Raw genomic sequence first — 12,704 nt, forward strand, 5'->3', positions numbered from 1 at the left:
TCTCTTCTCTCCGGCGTGCTGGGAACTGGGCTTCCAGGCCTGGGCACAGAGCACTTGCCCGGAGCTCTCTGCTCAGGGACTGGTTCCCCTGCGCTGGGGCTGTGCTCTCCCTAGCCCAAACGCACCGGGGAGGGCCCCAAACCACATCCACACGACTCTACGCTGGGGGAGAGCTCCAGGGAAGCCCAGTCTGGCAGGCGCTTGCTGGGCACAAACGGAGTTTCCCTCTGGCTGTGGTGCTGCCTCCCCCAGCCAGGGGCCCTGGGACCCTGATCCCCTCCGCCCAGCGCTTAGTCTGGGCGGCCAAGCAACCGCTTGGGAAGGCAGCCCTGGGCGCTCTCTTTGCCTGACAAAGAGCTCTGCTTGCGGGAGGCTTTGGCAGTTTGCACACCCCCGGCCCCTGAGCCTTCTGCAAAGAGGCCTGGCTCCTAGGTCCAAAGGGAAGGCCAGAGCGGAGCTGAGGCCAGCCAGGCGCCAGGCACGTCTCCCACACTCCCGCAGCCTGCTCCTTCCCGGGCGAGAAGGCTAGAAGCTGGGGAGCGCTGGGCGAGGCTCGCCCAGGCCAGAGCAGCCTCTCGGCCGGGGCTCTGCGCTATCGCGCCTGGGCGCAGAGCTGGAGCTCCGCCGCTCTGGCAGCTCGCTCGGTCCTTCCCAGTAACAGGCCCGCAACCCCTCTCTTCTCTCCGGCGTGCTGGGAAGTGGGCTTCCAGGCCTGGGCACAGAGCACTTGCCCGGAGCTCTCTGCTCAGGGACTGGTTCCCCTGCGCTGGGGCTGTGCTCTCCCTAGCCCAAACGCACCGGGGAGGGCCCCAAACCACATCCACACGACTCTACGCTGGGGGAGAGCTCCAGGGAAGCCCAGTCTGGCAGGCGCTTGCTGGGCACAAACGGAGTTTCCCTCTGGCTGTGGTGCTGCCTCCCCCAGCCAGGGGCCCTGGGACCCTGATTCCCTCCGCCCAGCGCTTAGTCTGGGCGGCCAAGCAACCGCTTGGGAAGGCAGCCCTGGGCGCTCTCTTTGCCTGACAAAGAGCTCTGCTTGCGGGAGGCTTTGGCAGTTTGCACACCCCCGGCCCCTGAGCCTTCTGCAAAGAGGCCTGGCTCCTAGGTCCAAAGGGAAGGCCAGAGCGGAGCTGAGGCCAGCCAGGCGCCAGGCACGTCTCCCACACTCCCGCAGCCTGCTCCTTCCCGGGCGAGAAGGCTAGAAGCTGGGGAGCGCTGGGCGAGGCTCGCCCAGGCCAGAGCAGCCTCTCGGCCGGGGCTCTGCGCTATCGCGCCTGGGCGCAGAGCTGGAGCTCCGCCGCTCTGGCAGCTCGCTCGGTCCTTCCCAGTAACAGGCCCGCAACCCCTCTCTTCTCTCCGGCGTGCTGGGTCCGGGCTTCCAGGCCTGGGCACAGAGCACTTGCCTGGAGCTCTCTGCTCAGGGACTGGTTCCCCTGCGCTGGGGCTGTGCTCTCCCTAGCCCAATCGCACCGGGGAAGGCCCCAAACCACATCCACACGACTCTACGCTGGGGGAGAGCTCCAGGGAAGCCCAGTCTGGCAGGCGCTTGCTGGGCACAAACGGAGTTTCCCTCTGGCTGTGGTGCTGCCTCCCCCAGCCAGGGGCCCTGGGACCCTGATCCCCTCCGCCCAGCGCTTAGTCTGGGCGGCCAAGCAACCGCTTGGGAAGGCAGCCCTGGGCGCTCTCTTTGCCTGACAAAGAGCTCTGCTTGCGGGAGGCTTTGGCAGTTTGCACACCCCCGGCCCCTGAGCCTTCTGCAAAGAGGCCTGGCTCCTAGGTCCAAAGGGAAGGCCAGAGCGGAGCTGAGGCCAGCCAGGCGCCAGGCACGTCTCCCACACTCCCGCAGCCTGCTCCTTCCCGGGCGAGAAGGCTAGAAGCTGGGGAGCGCTGGGCGAGGCTCGCCCAGGCCAGAGCAGCCTCTCGGCCGGGGCTCTGCGCTATCGCGCCTGGGCGCAGAGCTGGAGCTCCGCCGCTCTGGCAGCTCGCTCGGTCCTTCCCAGTAACAGGCCCGCAACCCCTCTCTTCTCTCCGGCGTGCTGGGAAGTGGGCTTCCAGGCCTGGGCACAGAGCACTTGCCCGGAGCTCTCTGCTCAGGGACTGGTTCCCCTGCGCTGGGGCTGTGCTCTCCCTAGCCCAAACGCACCGGGGAGGGCCCCAAACCACATCCACACGACTCTACGCTGGGGGAGAGCTCCAGGGAAGCCCAGTCTGGCAGGCGCTTGCTGGGCACAAACGGAGTTTCCCTCTGGCTGTGGTGCTGCCTCCCCCAGCCAGGGGCCCTGGGACCCTGATCCCCTCCGCCCAGCGCTTAGTCTGGGCGGCCAAGCAACCGCTTGGGAAGGCAGCCCTGGGCGCTCTCTTTGCCTGACAAAGAGCTCTGCTTGCGGGAGGCTTTGGCAGTTTGCACACCCCCGGCCCCTGAGCCTTCTGCAAAGAGGCCTGGCTCCTAGGTCCAAAGGGAAGGCCAGAGCGGAGCTGAGGCCAGCCAGGCGCCAGGCACGTCTCCCACACTCCCGCAGCCTGCTCCTTCCCGGGCGAGAAGGCTAGAAGCTGGGGAGCGCTGGGCGAGGCTCGCCCAGGCCAGAGCAGCCTCTCGGCCGGGGCTCTGCGCTATCGCGCCTGGGCGCAGAGCTGGAGCTCCGCCGCTCTGGCAGCTCGCTCGGTCCTTCCCAGTAACAGGCCCGCAACCCCTCTCTTCTCTCCGGCGTGCTGGGAACTGGGCTTCCAGGCCTGGGCACAGAGCACTTGCCCGGAGCTCTCTGCTCAGGGACTGGTTCCCCTGCGCTGGGGCTGTGCTCTCCCTAGCCCAAACGCACCGGGGAGGGCCCCAAACCACATCCACACGACTCTACGCTGGGGGAGAGCTCCAGGGAAGCCCAGTCTGGCAGGCGCTTGCTGGGCACAAACGGAGTTTCCCTCTGGCTGTGGTGCTGCCTCCCCCAGCCAGGGGCCCTGGGACCCTGATCCCCTCCGCCCAGCGCTTAGTCTGGGCGGCCAAGCAACCGCTTGGGAAGGCAGCCCTGGGCGCTCTCTTTGCCTGACAAAGAGCTCTGCTTGCGGGAGGCTTTGGCAGTTTGCACACCCCCGGCCCCTGAGCCTTCTGCAAAGAGGCCTGGCTCCTAGGTCCAAAGGGAAGGCCAGAGCGGAGCTGAGGCCAGCCAGGCGCCAGGCACGTCTCCCACACTCCCGCAGCCTGCTCCTTCCCGGGCGAGAACGCTAGAAGCTGGGGAGCGCTGGGCGAGGCTCGCCCAGGCCAGAGCAGCCTCTCGGCCGGGGCTCTGCGCTATCGCGCCTGGGCGCAGAGCTGGAGCTCCGCCGCTCTGGCAGCTCGCTCGGTCCTTCCCAGTAACAGGCCCGCAACCCCTCTCTTCTCTCCGGCGTGCTGGGAACTGGGCTTCCAGGCCTGGGCACAGAGCACTTGCCCGGAGCTCTCTGCTCAGGGACTGGTTCCCCTGCGCTGGGGCTGTGCTCTCCCTAGCCCAAACGCACCGGGGAGGGCCCCAAACCACATCCACACGACTCTACGCTGGGGGAGAGCTCCAGGGAAGCCCAGTCTGGCAGGCGCTTGCTGGGCACAAACGGAGTTTCCCTCTGGCTGTGGTGCTGCCTCCCCCAGCCAGGGGCCCTGGGACCCTGATCCCCTCCGCCCAGCGCTTAGTCTGGGCGGCCAAGCAACCGCTTGGGAAGGCAGCCCTGGGCGCTCTCTTTGCCTGACAAAGAGCTCTGCTTGCGGGAGGCTTTGGCAGTTTGCACACCCCCGGCCCCTGAGCCTTCTGCAAAGAGGCCTGGCTCCTAGGTCCAAAGGGAAGGCCAGAGCGGAGCTGAGGCCAGCCAGGCGCCAGGCACGTCTCCCACACTCCCGCAGCCTGCTCCTTCCCGGGCGAGAAGGCTAGAAGCTGGGGAGCGCTGGGCGAGGCTCGCCCAGGCCAGAGCAGCCTCTCGGCCGGGGCTCTGCGCTATCGCGCCTGGGCGCAGAGCTGGAGCTCCGCCGCTCTGGCAGCTCGCTCGGTCCTTCCCAGTAACAGGCCCGCAACCCCTCTCTTCTCTCCGGCGTGCTGGGAACTGGGCTTCCAGGCCTGGGCACAGAGCACTTGCCCGGAGCTCTCTGCTCAGGGACTGGTTCCCCTGCGCTGGGGCTGTGCTCTCCCTAGCCCAAACGCACCGGGGAGGGCCCCAAACCACATCCACACGACTCTACGCTGGGGGAGAGCTCCAGGGAAGCCCAGTCTGGCAGGCGCTTGCTGGGCACAAACGGAGTTTCCCTCTGGCTGTGGTGCTGCCTCCCCCAGCCAGGGGCCCTGGGACCCTGATCCCCTCCGCCCAGCGCTTAGTCTGGGCGGCCAAGCAACCGCTTGGGAAGGCAGCCCTGGGCGCTCTCTTTGCCTGACAAAGAGCTCTGCTTGCGGGAGGCTTTGGCAGTTTGCACAGCCCCGGCCCCTGAGCCTTCTGCAAAGAGGCCTGGCTCCTAGGTCCAAAGGGAAGGCCAGAGCGGAGCTGAGGCCAGCCAGGCGCCAGGCACGTCTCCCACACTCCCGCAGCCTGCTCCTTCCCGGGCGAGAAGGCTAGAAGCTGGGGAGCGCTGGGCGAGGCTCGCCCAGGCCAGAGCAGCCTCTCGGCCGGGGCTCTGCGCTATCGCGCCTGGGCGCAGAGCTGGAGCTCCGCAGCTCTGGCAGCTCGCTCGGTCCTTCCCAGTAACAGGACCGCAACCCCTCTCTTCTCTCCGGCGTGCTGGGAAGTGGGCTTCCAGGCCTGGGCACAGAGCACTTGCCCGGAGCTCTCTGCTCAGGGACTGGTTCCCCTGCGCTGGGGCTGTGCTCTCCCTAGCCCAAACGCACCGGGGAGGGCCCCAAACCACATCCACACGACTCTACGCTGGGGGAGAGCTCCAGGGAAGCCCAGTCTGGCAGGCGCTTGCTGGGCACAAACGGAGTTTCCCTCTGGCTGTGGTGCTGCCTCCCCCAGCCAGGGGCCCTGGGACCCTGATCCCCTCCGCCCAGCGCTTAGTCTGGGCGGCCAAGCAACCGCTTGGGAAGGCAGCCCTGGGCGCTCTCTTTGCCTGACAAAGAGCTCTGCTTGCGGGAGGCTTTGGCAGTTTGCACACCCCCGGCCCCTGAGCCTTCTGCAAAGAGGCCTGGCTCCTAGGTCCAAAGGGAAGGCCAGAGCGGAGCTGAGGCCAGCCAGGCGCCAGGCACGTCTCCCACACTCCCGCAGCCTGCTCCTTCCCGGGCGAGAACGCTAGAAGCTGGGGAGCGCTGGGCGAGGCTCGCCCAGGCCAGAGCAGCCTCTCGGCCGGGGCTCTGCGCTATCGCGCCTGGGCGCAGAGCTGGAGCTCCGCCGCTCTGGCAGCTCGCTCGGTCCTTCCCAGTAACAGGCCCGCAACCCCTCTCTTCTCTCCGGCGTGCTGGGTCCGGGCTTCCAGGCCTGGGCACAGAGCACTTGCCTGGAGCTCTCTGCTCAGGGACTGGTTCCCCTGCGCTGGGGCTGTGCTCTCCCTAGCCCAATCGCACCGGGGAAGGCCCCAAACCACATCCACACGACTCTACGCTGGGGGAGAGCTCCAGGGAAGCCCAGTCTGGCAGGCGCTTGCTGGGCACAAACGGAGTTTCCCTCTGGCTGTGGTGCTGCCTCCCCCAGCCAGGGGCCCTGGGACCCTGATCCCCTCCGCCCAGCGCTTAGTCTGGGCGGCCAAGCAACCGCTTGGGAAGGCAGCCCTGGGCGCTCTCTTTGCCTGACAAAGAGCTCTGCTTGCGGGAGGCTTTGGCAGTTTGCACACCCCCGGCCCCTGAGCCTTCTGCAAAGAGGCCTGGCCCCTAGGTCCAAAGGGAAGGCGAGAGCGGAGCTGAGGCCAGCCAGGCGCCAGGCACGTCTCCCACACTCCCGCAGCCTGCTCCTTCCCGGGCGAGAACGCTAGAAGCTGGGGAGCGCTGGGCGAGGCTCGCCCAGGCCAGAGCAGCCTCTCGGCCGGGGCTCTGCGCTATCGCGCCTGGGCGCAGAGCTGGAGCTCCGCCGCTCTGGCAGCTCGCTCGGTCCTTCCCAGTAACAGGCCCGCAACCCCTCTCTTCTCTCCGGCGTGCTGGGAAGTGGGCTTCCAGGCCTGGGCACAGAGCACTTGCCCGGAGCTCTCTGCTCAGGGACTGGTTCCCCTGCGCTGGGGCTGTGCTCTCCCTAGCCCAAACGCACCGGGGAGGGCCCCAAACCACATCCACACGACTCTACGCTGGGGGAGAGCTCCAGGGAAGCCCAGTCTGGCAGGCGCTTGCTGGGCACAAACGGAGTTTCCCTCTGGCTGTGGTGCTGCCTCCCCCAGCCAGGGGCCCTGGGACCCTGATCCCCTCCGCCCAGCGCTTAGTCTGGGCGGCCAAGCAACCGCTTGGGAAGGCAGCCCTGGGCGCTCTCTTTGCCTGACAAAGAGCTCTGCTTGCGGGAGGCTTTGGCAGTTTGCACACCCCCGGCCCCTGAGCCTTCTGCAAAGAGGCCTGGCTCCTAGGTCCAAAGGGAAGGCCAGAGCGGAGCTGAGGCCAGCCAGGCGCCAGGCACGTCTCCCACACTCCCGCAGCCTGCTCCTTCCCGGGCGAGAAGGCTAGAAGCTGGGGAGCGCTGGGCGAGGCTCGCCCAGGCCAGAGCAGCCTCTCGGCCGGGGCTCTGCGCTATCGCGCCTGGGCGCAGAGCTGGAGCTCCGCCGCTCTGGCAGCTCGCTCGGTCCTTCCCAGTAACAGGCCCGCAACCCCTCTCTTCTCTCCGGCGTGCTGGGAACTGGGCTTCCAGGCCTGGGCACAGAGCACTTGCCCGGAGCTCTCTGCTCAGGGACTGGTTCCCCTGCGCTGGGGCTGTGCTCTCCCTAGCCCAAACGCAACGGGGAGGGCCCCAAACCACATCCACACGACTCTACGCTGGGGGAGAGCTCCAGGGAAGCCCAGTCTGGCAGGCGCTTGCTGGGCACAAACGGAGTTTTCCTCTGGCTGTGGTGCTGCCTCCCCCAGCCAGGGGCCCTGGGACCCTGATCCCCTCCGCCCAGCGCTTAGTCTGGGCGGCCAAGCAACCGCTTGGGAATGCAGCCCTGGGCGCTCTCTTTGCCTGACAAAGAGCTCTGCTTGCGGGAGGCTTTGGCAGTTTGCACACCCCCGGCCCCTGAGCCTTCTGCAAAGAGGCCTGGCTCCTAGGTCCAAAGGGAAGGCCAGAGCGGAGCTGAGGCCAGCCAGGCGCCAGGCACGTCTCCCACACTCCCGCAGCCTGCTCCTTCCCGGGCGAGAACGCTAGAAGCTGGGGAGCGCTGGGCGAGGCTCGCCCAGGCCAGAGCAGCCTCTCGGCCGGGGCTCTGCGCTATCGCGCCTGGGCGCAGAGCTGGAGCTCCGCCGCTCTGGCAGCTCGCTCGGTCCTTCCCAGTAACAGGCCCGCAACCCCTCTCTTCTCTCCGGCGTGCTGGGAACTGGGCTTCCAGGCCTGGGCACAGAGCACTTGCCCGGAGCTCTCTGCTCAGGGACTGGTTCCCCTGCGCTGGGGCTGTGCTCTCCCTAGCCCAAACGCACCGGGGAGGGCCCCAAACCACATCCACACGACTCTACGCTGGGGGAGAGCTCCAGGGAAGCCCAGTCTGGCAGGCGCTTGCTGGGCACAAACGGAGTTTCCCTCTGGCTGTGGTGCTGCCTCCCCCAGCCAGGGGCCCTGGGACCCTGATTCCCTCCGCCCAGCGCTTAGTCTGGGCGGCCAAGCAACCGCTTGGGAAGGCAGCCCTGGGCGCTCTCTTTGCCTGACAAAGAGCTCTGCTTGCGGGAGGCTTTGGCAGTTTGCACACCCCCGGCCCCTGAGCCTTCTGCAAAGAGGCCTGGCTCCTAGGTCCAAAGGGAAGGCCAGAGCGGAGCTGAGGCCAGCCAGGCGCCAGGCACGTCTCCCACACTCCCGCAGCCTGCTCCTTCCCGGGCGAGAACGCTAGAAGCTGGGGAGCGCTGGGCGAGGCTCGCCCAGGCCAGAGCAGCCTCTCGGCCGGGGCTCTGCGCTATCGCGCCTGGGCGCAGAGCTGGAGCTCCGCCGCTCTGGCAGCTCGCTCGGTCCTTCCCAGTAACAGGCCCGCAACCCCTCTCTTCTCTCCGGCGTGCTGGGAACTGGGCTTCCAGGCCTGGGCACAGAGCACTTGCCCGGAGCTCTCTGCTCAGGGACTGGTTCCCCTGCGCTGGGGCTGTGCTCTCCCTAGCCCAAACGCACCGGGGAGGGCCCCAAACCACATCCACACGACTCTACGCTGGGGGAGAGCTCCAGGGAAGCCCAGTCTGGCAGGCGCTTGCTGGGCACAAACGGAGTTTCCCTCTGGCTGTGGTGCTGCCTCCCCCAGCCAGGGGCCCTGGGACCCTGATCCCCTCCGCCCAGCGCTTAGTCTGGGCGGCCAAGCAACCGCTTGGGAAGGCAGCCCTGGGCGCTCTCTTTGCCTGACAAAGAGCTCTGCTTGCGGGAGGCTTTGGCAGTTTGCACACCCCCGGCCCCTGAGCCTTCTGCAAAGAGGCCTGGCTCCTAGGTCCAAAGGGAAGGCCAGAGCGGAGCTGAGGCCAGCCAGGCGCCAGGCACGTCTCCCACACTCCCGCAGCCTGCTCCTTCCCGGGCGAGAAGGCTAGAAGCTGGGGAGCGCTGGGCGAGGCTCGCCCAGGCCAGAGCAGCCTCTCGGCCGGGGCTCTGCGCTATCGCGCCTGGGCGCAGAGCTGGAGCTCCGCCGCTCTGGCAGCTCGCTCGGTCCTTCCCAGTAACAGGCCCGCAACCCCTCTCTTCTCTCCGGCGTGCTGGGAACTGGGCTTCCAGGCCTGGGCACAGAGCACTTGCCCGGAGCTCTCTGCTCAGGGACTGGTTCCCCTGCGCTGGGGCTGTGCTCTCCCTAGCCCAAACGCACCGGGGAGGGCCCCAAACCACATCCACACGACTCTACGCTGGGGGAGAGCTCCAGGGAAGCCCAGTCTGGCAGGCGCTTGCTGGGCACAAACGGAGTTTCCCTCTGGCTGTGGTGCTGCCTCCCCCAGCCAGGGGACCTGGGACCCTGATCCCCTCCGCCCAGCGCTTAGTCTGGGCGGCCAAGCAACCGCTTGGGAAGGCAGCCCTGGGCGCTCTCTTTGCCTGACAAAGAGCTCTGCTTGCGGGAGGCTTTGGCAGTTTGCACACCCCCGGCCCCTGAGCCTTCTGCAAAGAGGCCTGGCTCCTAGGTCCAAAGGGAAGGCCAGAGCGGAGCTGAGGCCAGCCAGGCGCCAGGCACGTCTCCCACACTCCCGCAGCCTGCTCCTTCCCGGGCGAGAACGCTAGAAGCTGGGGAGCGCTGGGCGAGGCTCGCCCAGGCCAGAGCAGCCTCTCGGCCGGGGCTCTGCGCTATCGCGCCTGGGCGCAGAGCTGGAGCTCCGCCGCTCTGGCAGCTCGCTCGGTCCTTCCCAGTAACAGGCCCGCAACCCCTCTCTTCTCTCCGGCGTGCTGGGAACTGGGCTTCCAGGCCTGGGCACAGAGCACTTGCCCGGAGCTCTCTGCTCAGGGACTGGTTCCCCTGCGCTGGGGCTGTGCTCTCCCTAGCCCAAACGCACCGGGGAGGGCCCCAAACCACATCCACACGACTCTACGCTGGGGGAGAGCTCCAGGGAAGCCCAGTCTGGCAGGCGCTTGCTGGGCACAAACGGAGTTTCCCTCTGGCTGTGGTGCTGCCTCCCCCAGCCAGGGGCCCTGGGACCCTGATCCCCTCCGCCCAGCGCTTAGTCTGGGCGGCCAAGCAACCGCTTGGGAAGGCAGCCCTGGGCGCTCTCTTTGCCTGACAAAGAGCTCTGCTTGCGGGAGGCTTTGGCAGTTTGCACACCCCCGGCCCCTGAGCCTTCTGCAAAGAGGCCTGGCTCCTAGGTCCAAAGGGAAGGCCAGAGCGGAGCTGAGGCCAGCCAGGCGCCAGGCACGTCTCCCACACTCCCGCAGCCTGCTCCTTCCCGGGCGAGAACGCTAGAAGCTGGGGAGCGCTGGGCGAGGCTCGCCCAGGCCAGAGCAGCCTCTCGGCCGGGGCTCTGCGCTATCGCGCCTGGGCGCAGAGCTGGAGCTCCGCCGCTCTGGCAGCTCGCTCGGTCCTTCCCAGTAACAGGCCCGCAACCCCTCTCTTCTCTCCGGCGTGCTGGGAACCGGGCTTCCAGGCCTGGGCACAGAGCACTTGCCCGGAGCTCTCTGCTCAGGGACTGGTTCCCCTGCGCTGGGGCTGTGCTCTCCCTAGCCCAAACGCACCGGGGAGGGCCCCAAACCACATCCACACGACTCTACGCTGGGGGAGAGCTCCAGGGAAGCCCAGTCTGGCAGGCGCTTGCTGGGCACAAACGGAGTTTCCCTCTGGCTGTGGTGCTGCCTCCCCCAGCCAGGGGCCCTGGGACCCTGATTCCCTCCGCCCAGCGCTTAGTCTGGGCGGCCAAGCAACCGCTTGGGAATGCAGCCCTGGGCGCTCTCTTTGCCTGACAAAGAGCTCTGCTTGCGGGAGGCTTTGGCAGTTTGCACAGCCCCGGCCCCTGAGCCTTCTGCAAAGAGGCCTGGCTCCTAGGTCCAAAGGGAAGGCCAGAGCGGAGCTGAGGCCAGCCAGGCGCCAGGCACGTCTCCCACACTCCCGCAGCCTGCTCCTTCCCGAGCGAGAACGCTAGAAGCTGGGGAGCGCTGGGCGAGGCTCGCCCAGGCCAGAGCAGCCTCTCGGCCGGGGCTCTGCGCTATCGCGCCTGGGCGCAGAGCTGGAGCTCCGCCGCTCTGGCAGCTCGCTCGGTCCTTCCCAGTAACAGGCCCGCAACCCCTCTCTTCTCTCCGGCGTGCTGGGAACCGGGCTTCCAGGCCTGGGCACAGAGCACTTGCCCGGAGCTCTCTGCTCAGGGACTGGTTCCCCTGCGCTGGGGCTGTGCTCTCCCTAGCCCAAACGCACCGGGGAAGGCCCCAAACCACATCCACACGACTCTACGCTGGGGGAGAGCTCCAGGGAAGCCCAGTCTGGCAGGCGCTTGCTGGGCACAAACGGAGTTTCCCTCTGGCTGTGGTGCTGCCTCCCCCAGCCAGGGGCCCTGGGACCCTGATTCCCTCCGCCCAGCGCTTAGTCTGGGCGGCCAAGCAACCGCTTGGGAATGCAGCCCTGGGCGCTCTCTTTGCCTGACAAAGAGCTCTGCTTGCGGGAGGCTTTGGCAGTTTGCACACCCCCGGCCCCTGAGCCTTCTGCAAAGAGGCCTGGCTCCTAGGTCCAAAGGGAAGGCCAGAGCGGAGCTGAGGCCAGCCAGGCGCCAGGCACGTCTCCCACACTCCCGCAGCCTGCTCCTTCCCGGGCGAGAACGCTAGAAGCTGGGGAGCGCTGGGCGAGGCTCGCCCAGGCCAGAGCAGCCTCTCGGCCGGGGCTCTGCGCTATCGCGTCTGGGCGCAGAGCTGGAGCTCCGCCGCTCTGGCAGCTCGCTCGGTCCTTCCCAGTAACAGGCCCGCAACCCCTCTCTTCTCTCCGGCGTGCTGGGAACTGGGCTTCAGGCCTGGGCACAGAGCACTTGCCCGGAGCTCTCTGCTCAGGGACTGGTTCCCCTGCGCTGGGGCTGTGCTCTCCCTAGCCCAAACGCACCGGGGAGGGCCCCAAACCACATCCACACGACTCTACGCTGGGGGAGAGCTCCAGGGAAGCCCAGTCTGGCAGGCGCTTGCTGGGCACAAACGGAGTTTCCCTCTGGCTGTGGTGCTGCCTCCCCCAGCCAGGGGCCCTGGGACCCTGATCCCCTCCGCCCAGCGCTTAGTCTGGGCGGCCAAGCAACCGCTTGGGAAGGCAGCCCTGGGCGCTCTCTTTGCCTGACAAAGAGCTCTGCTTGCGGGAGGCTTTGGCAGTTTGCACACCCCCGGCCCCTGAGCCTTCTGCAAAGAGGCCTGGCCCCTAGGTCCAAAGGGAAGGCGAGAGCGGAGCTGAGGCCAGCCAGGCGCCAGGCACGTCTCCCACACTCCCGCAGCCTGCTCCTTCCCGGGCGAGAAGGCTAGAAGCCGGGGAGCGCTGGGCGAGGCTCGCCCAGGCCAGAGCAGCCTCTCGGCCGGGGCTCTGCGCTATCGCGCCTGGGCGCAGAGCTGGAGCTCCGCCGCTCTGGCAGCTCGCTCGGTCCTTCCCAGTAACAGGCCCGCAACCCCTCTCTTCTCTCCGGCGTGCTGGGAACCGGGCTTCCAGGCCTGGGCACAGAGCACTTGCCCGGAGCTCTCTGCTCAGGGACTGGTTCCCCTGCGCTGGGGCTGTGCTCTCCCTAGGCCAAACACACCGGGGAGGGCCCCAAACCACATCCACACGACTCTACGCTGGGGGAGAGCTCCAGGGAAGCCCAGTCTGGCAGGCGCTTGCTGGGCACAAACGGAGTTTCCCTCTGGCTGTGGTGCTGCCTCCCCCAGCCAGGGGCCCTGGGACCCTGATCCCCTCCGCCCAGCGCTTAGTCTGGGCGGCCAAGCAACCGCTTGGGAAGGCAGCCCTGGGCGCTCTCTTTGCCTGACAAAGAGCTCTGCTTGCGGGAGGCTTTGGCAGTTTGCACACCCCGGGCCCCTGAGCCTTCTGCAAAGAGGCCTGGCCCCTAGGTCCAAAGGGAAGGCGAGAGCGGAGCTGAGGCCAGCCAGGCGCCAGGCACGTCTCCCACACTCCCGCAGCCTGCTCCTTCCCGGGCGAGAACGCTAGAAGCTGGGGAGCGCTGGGCGAGGCTCGCCCAGGCCAGAGCAGCCTCTCGGCCGGGGCTCTGCGC

The sequence above is a fragment of the Bubalus kerabau genome, unplaced genomic scaffold, assembly GCF_029407905.1.
Source record: "Bubalus kerabau isolate K-KA32 ecotype Philippines breed swamp buffalo unplaced genomic scaffold, PCC_UOA_SB_1v2 scaffold_72, whole genome shotgun sequence".
Classification (NCBI taxonomy): domain Eukaryota; kingdom Metazoa; phylum Chordata; class Mammalia; order Artiodactyla; family Bovidae; genus Bubalus; species Bubalus kerabau.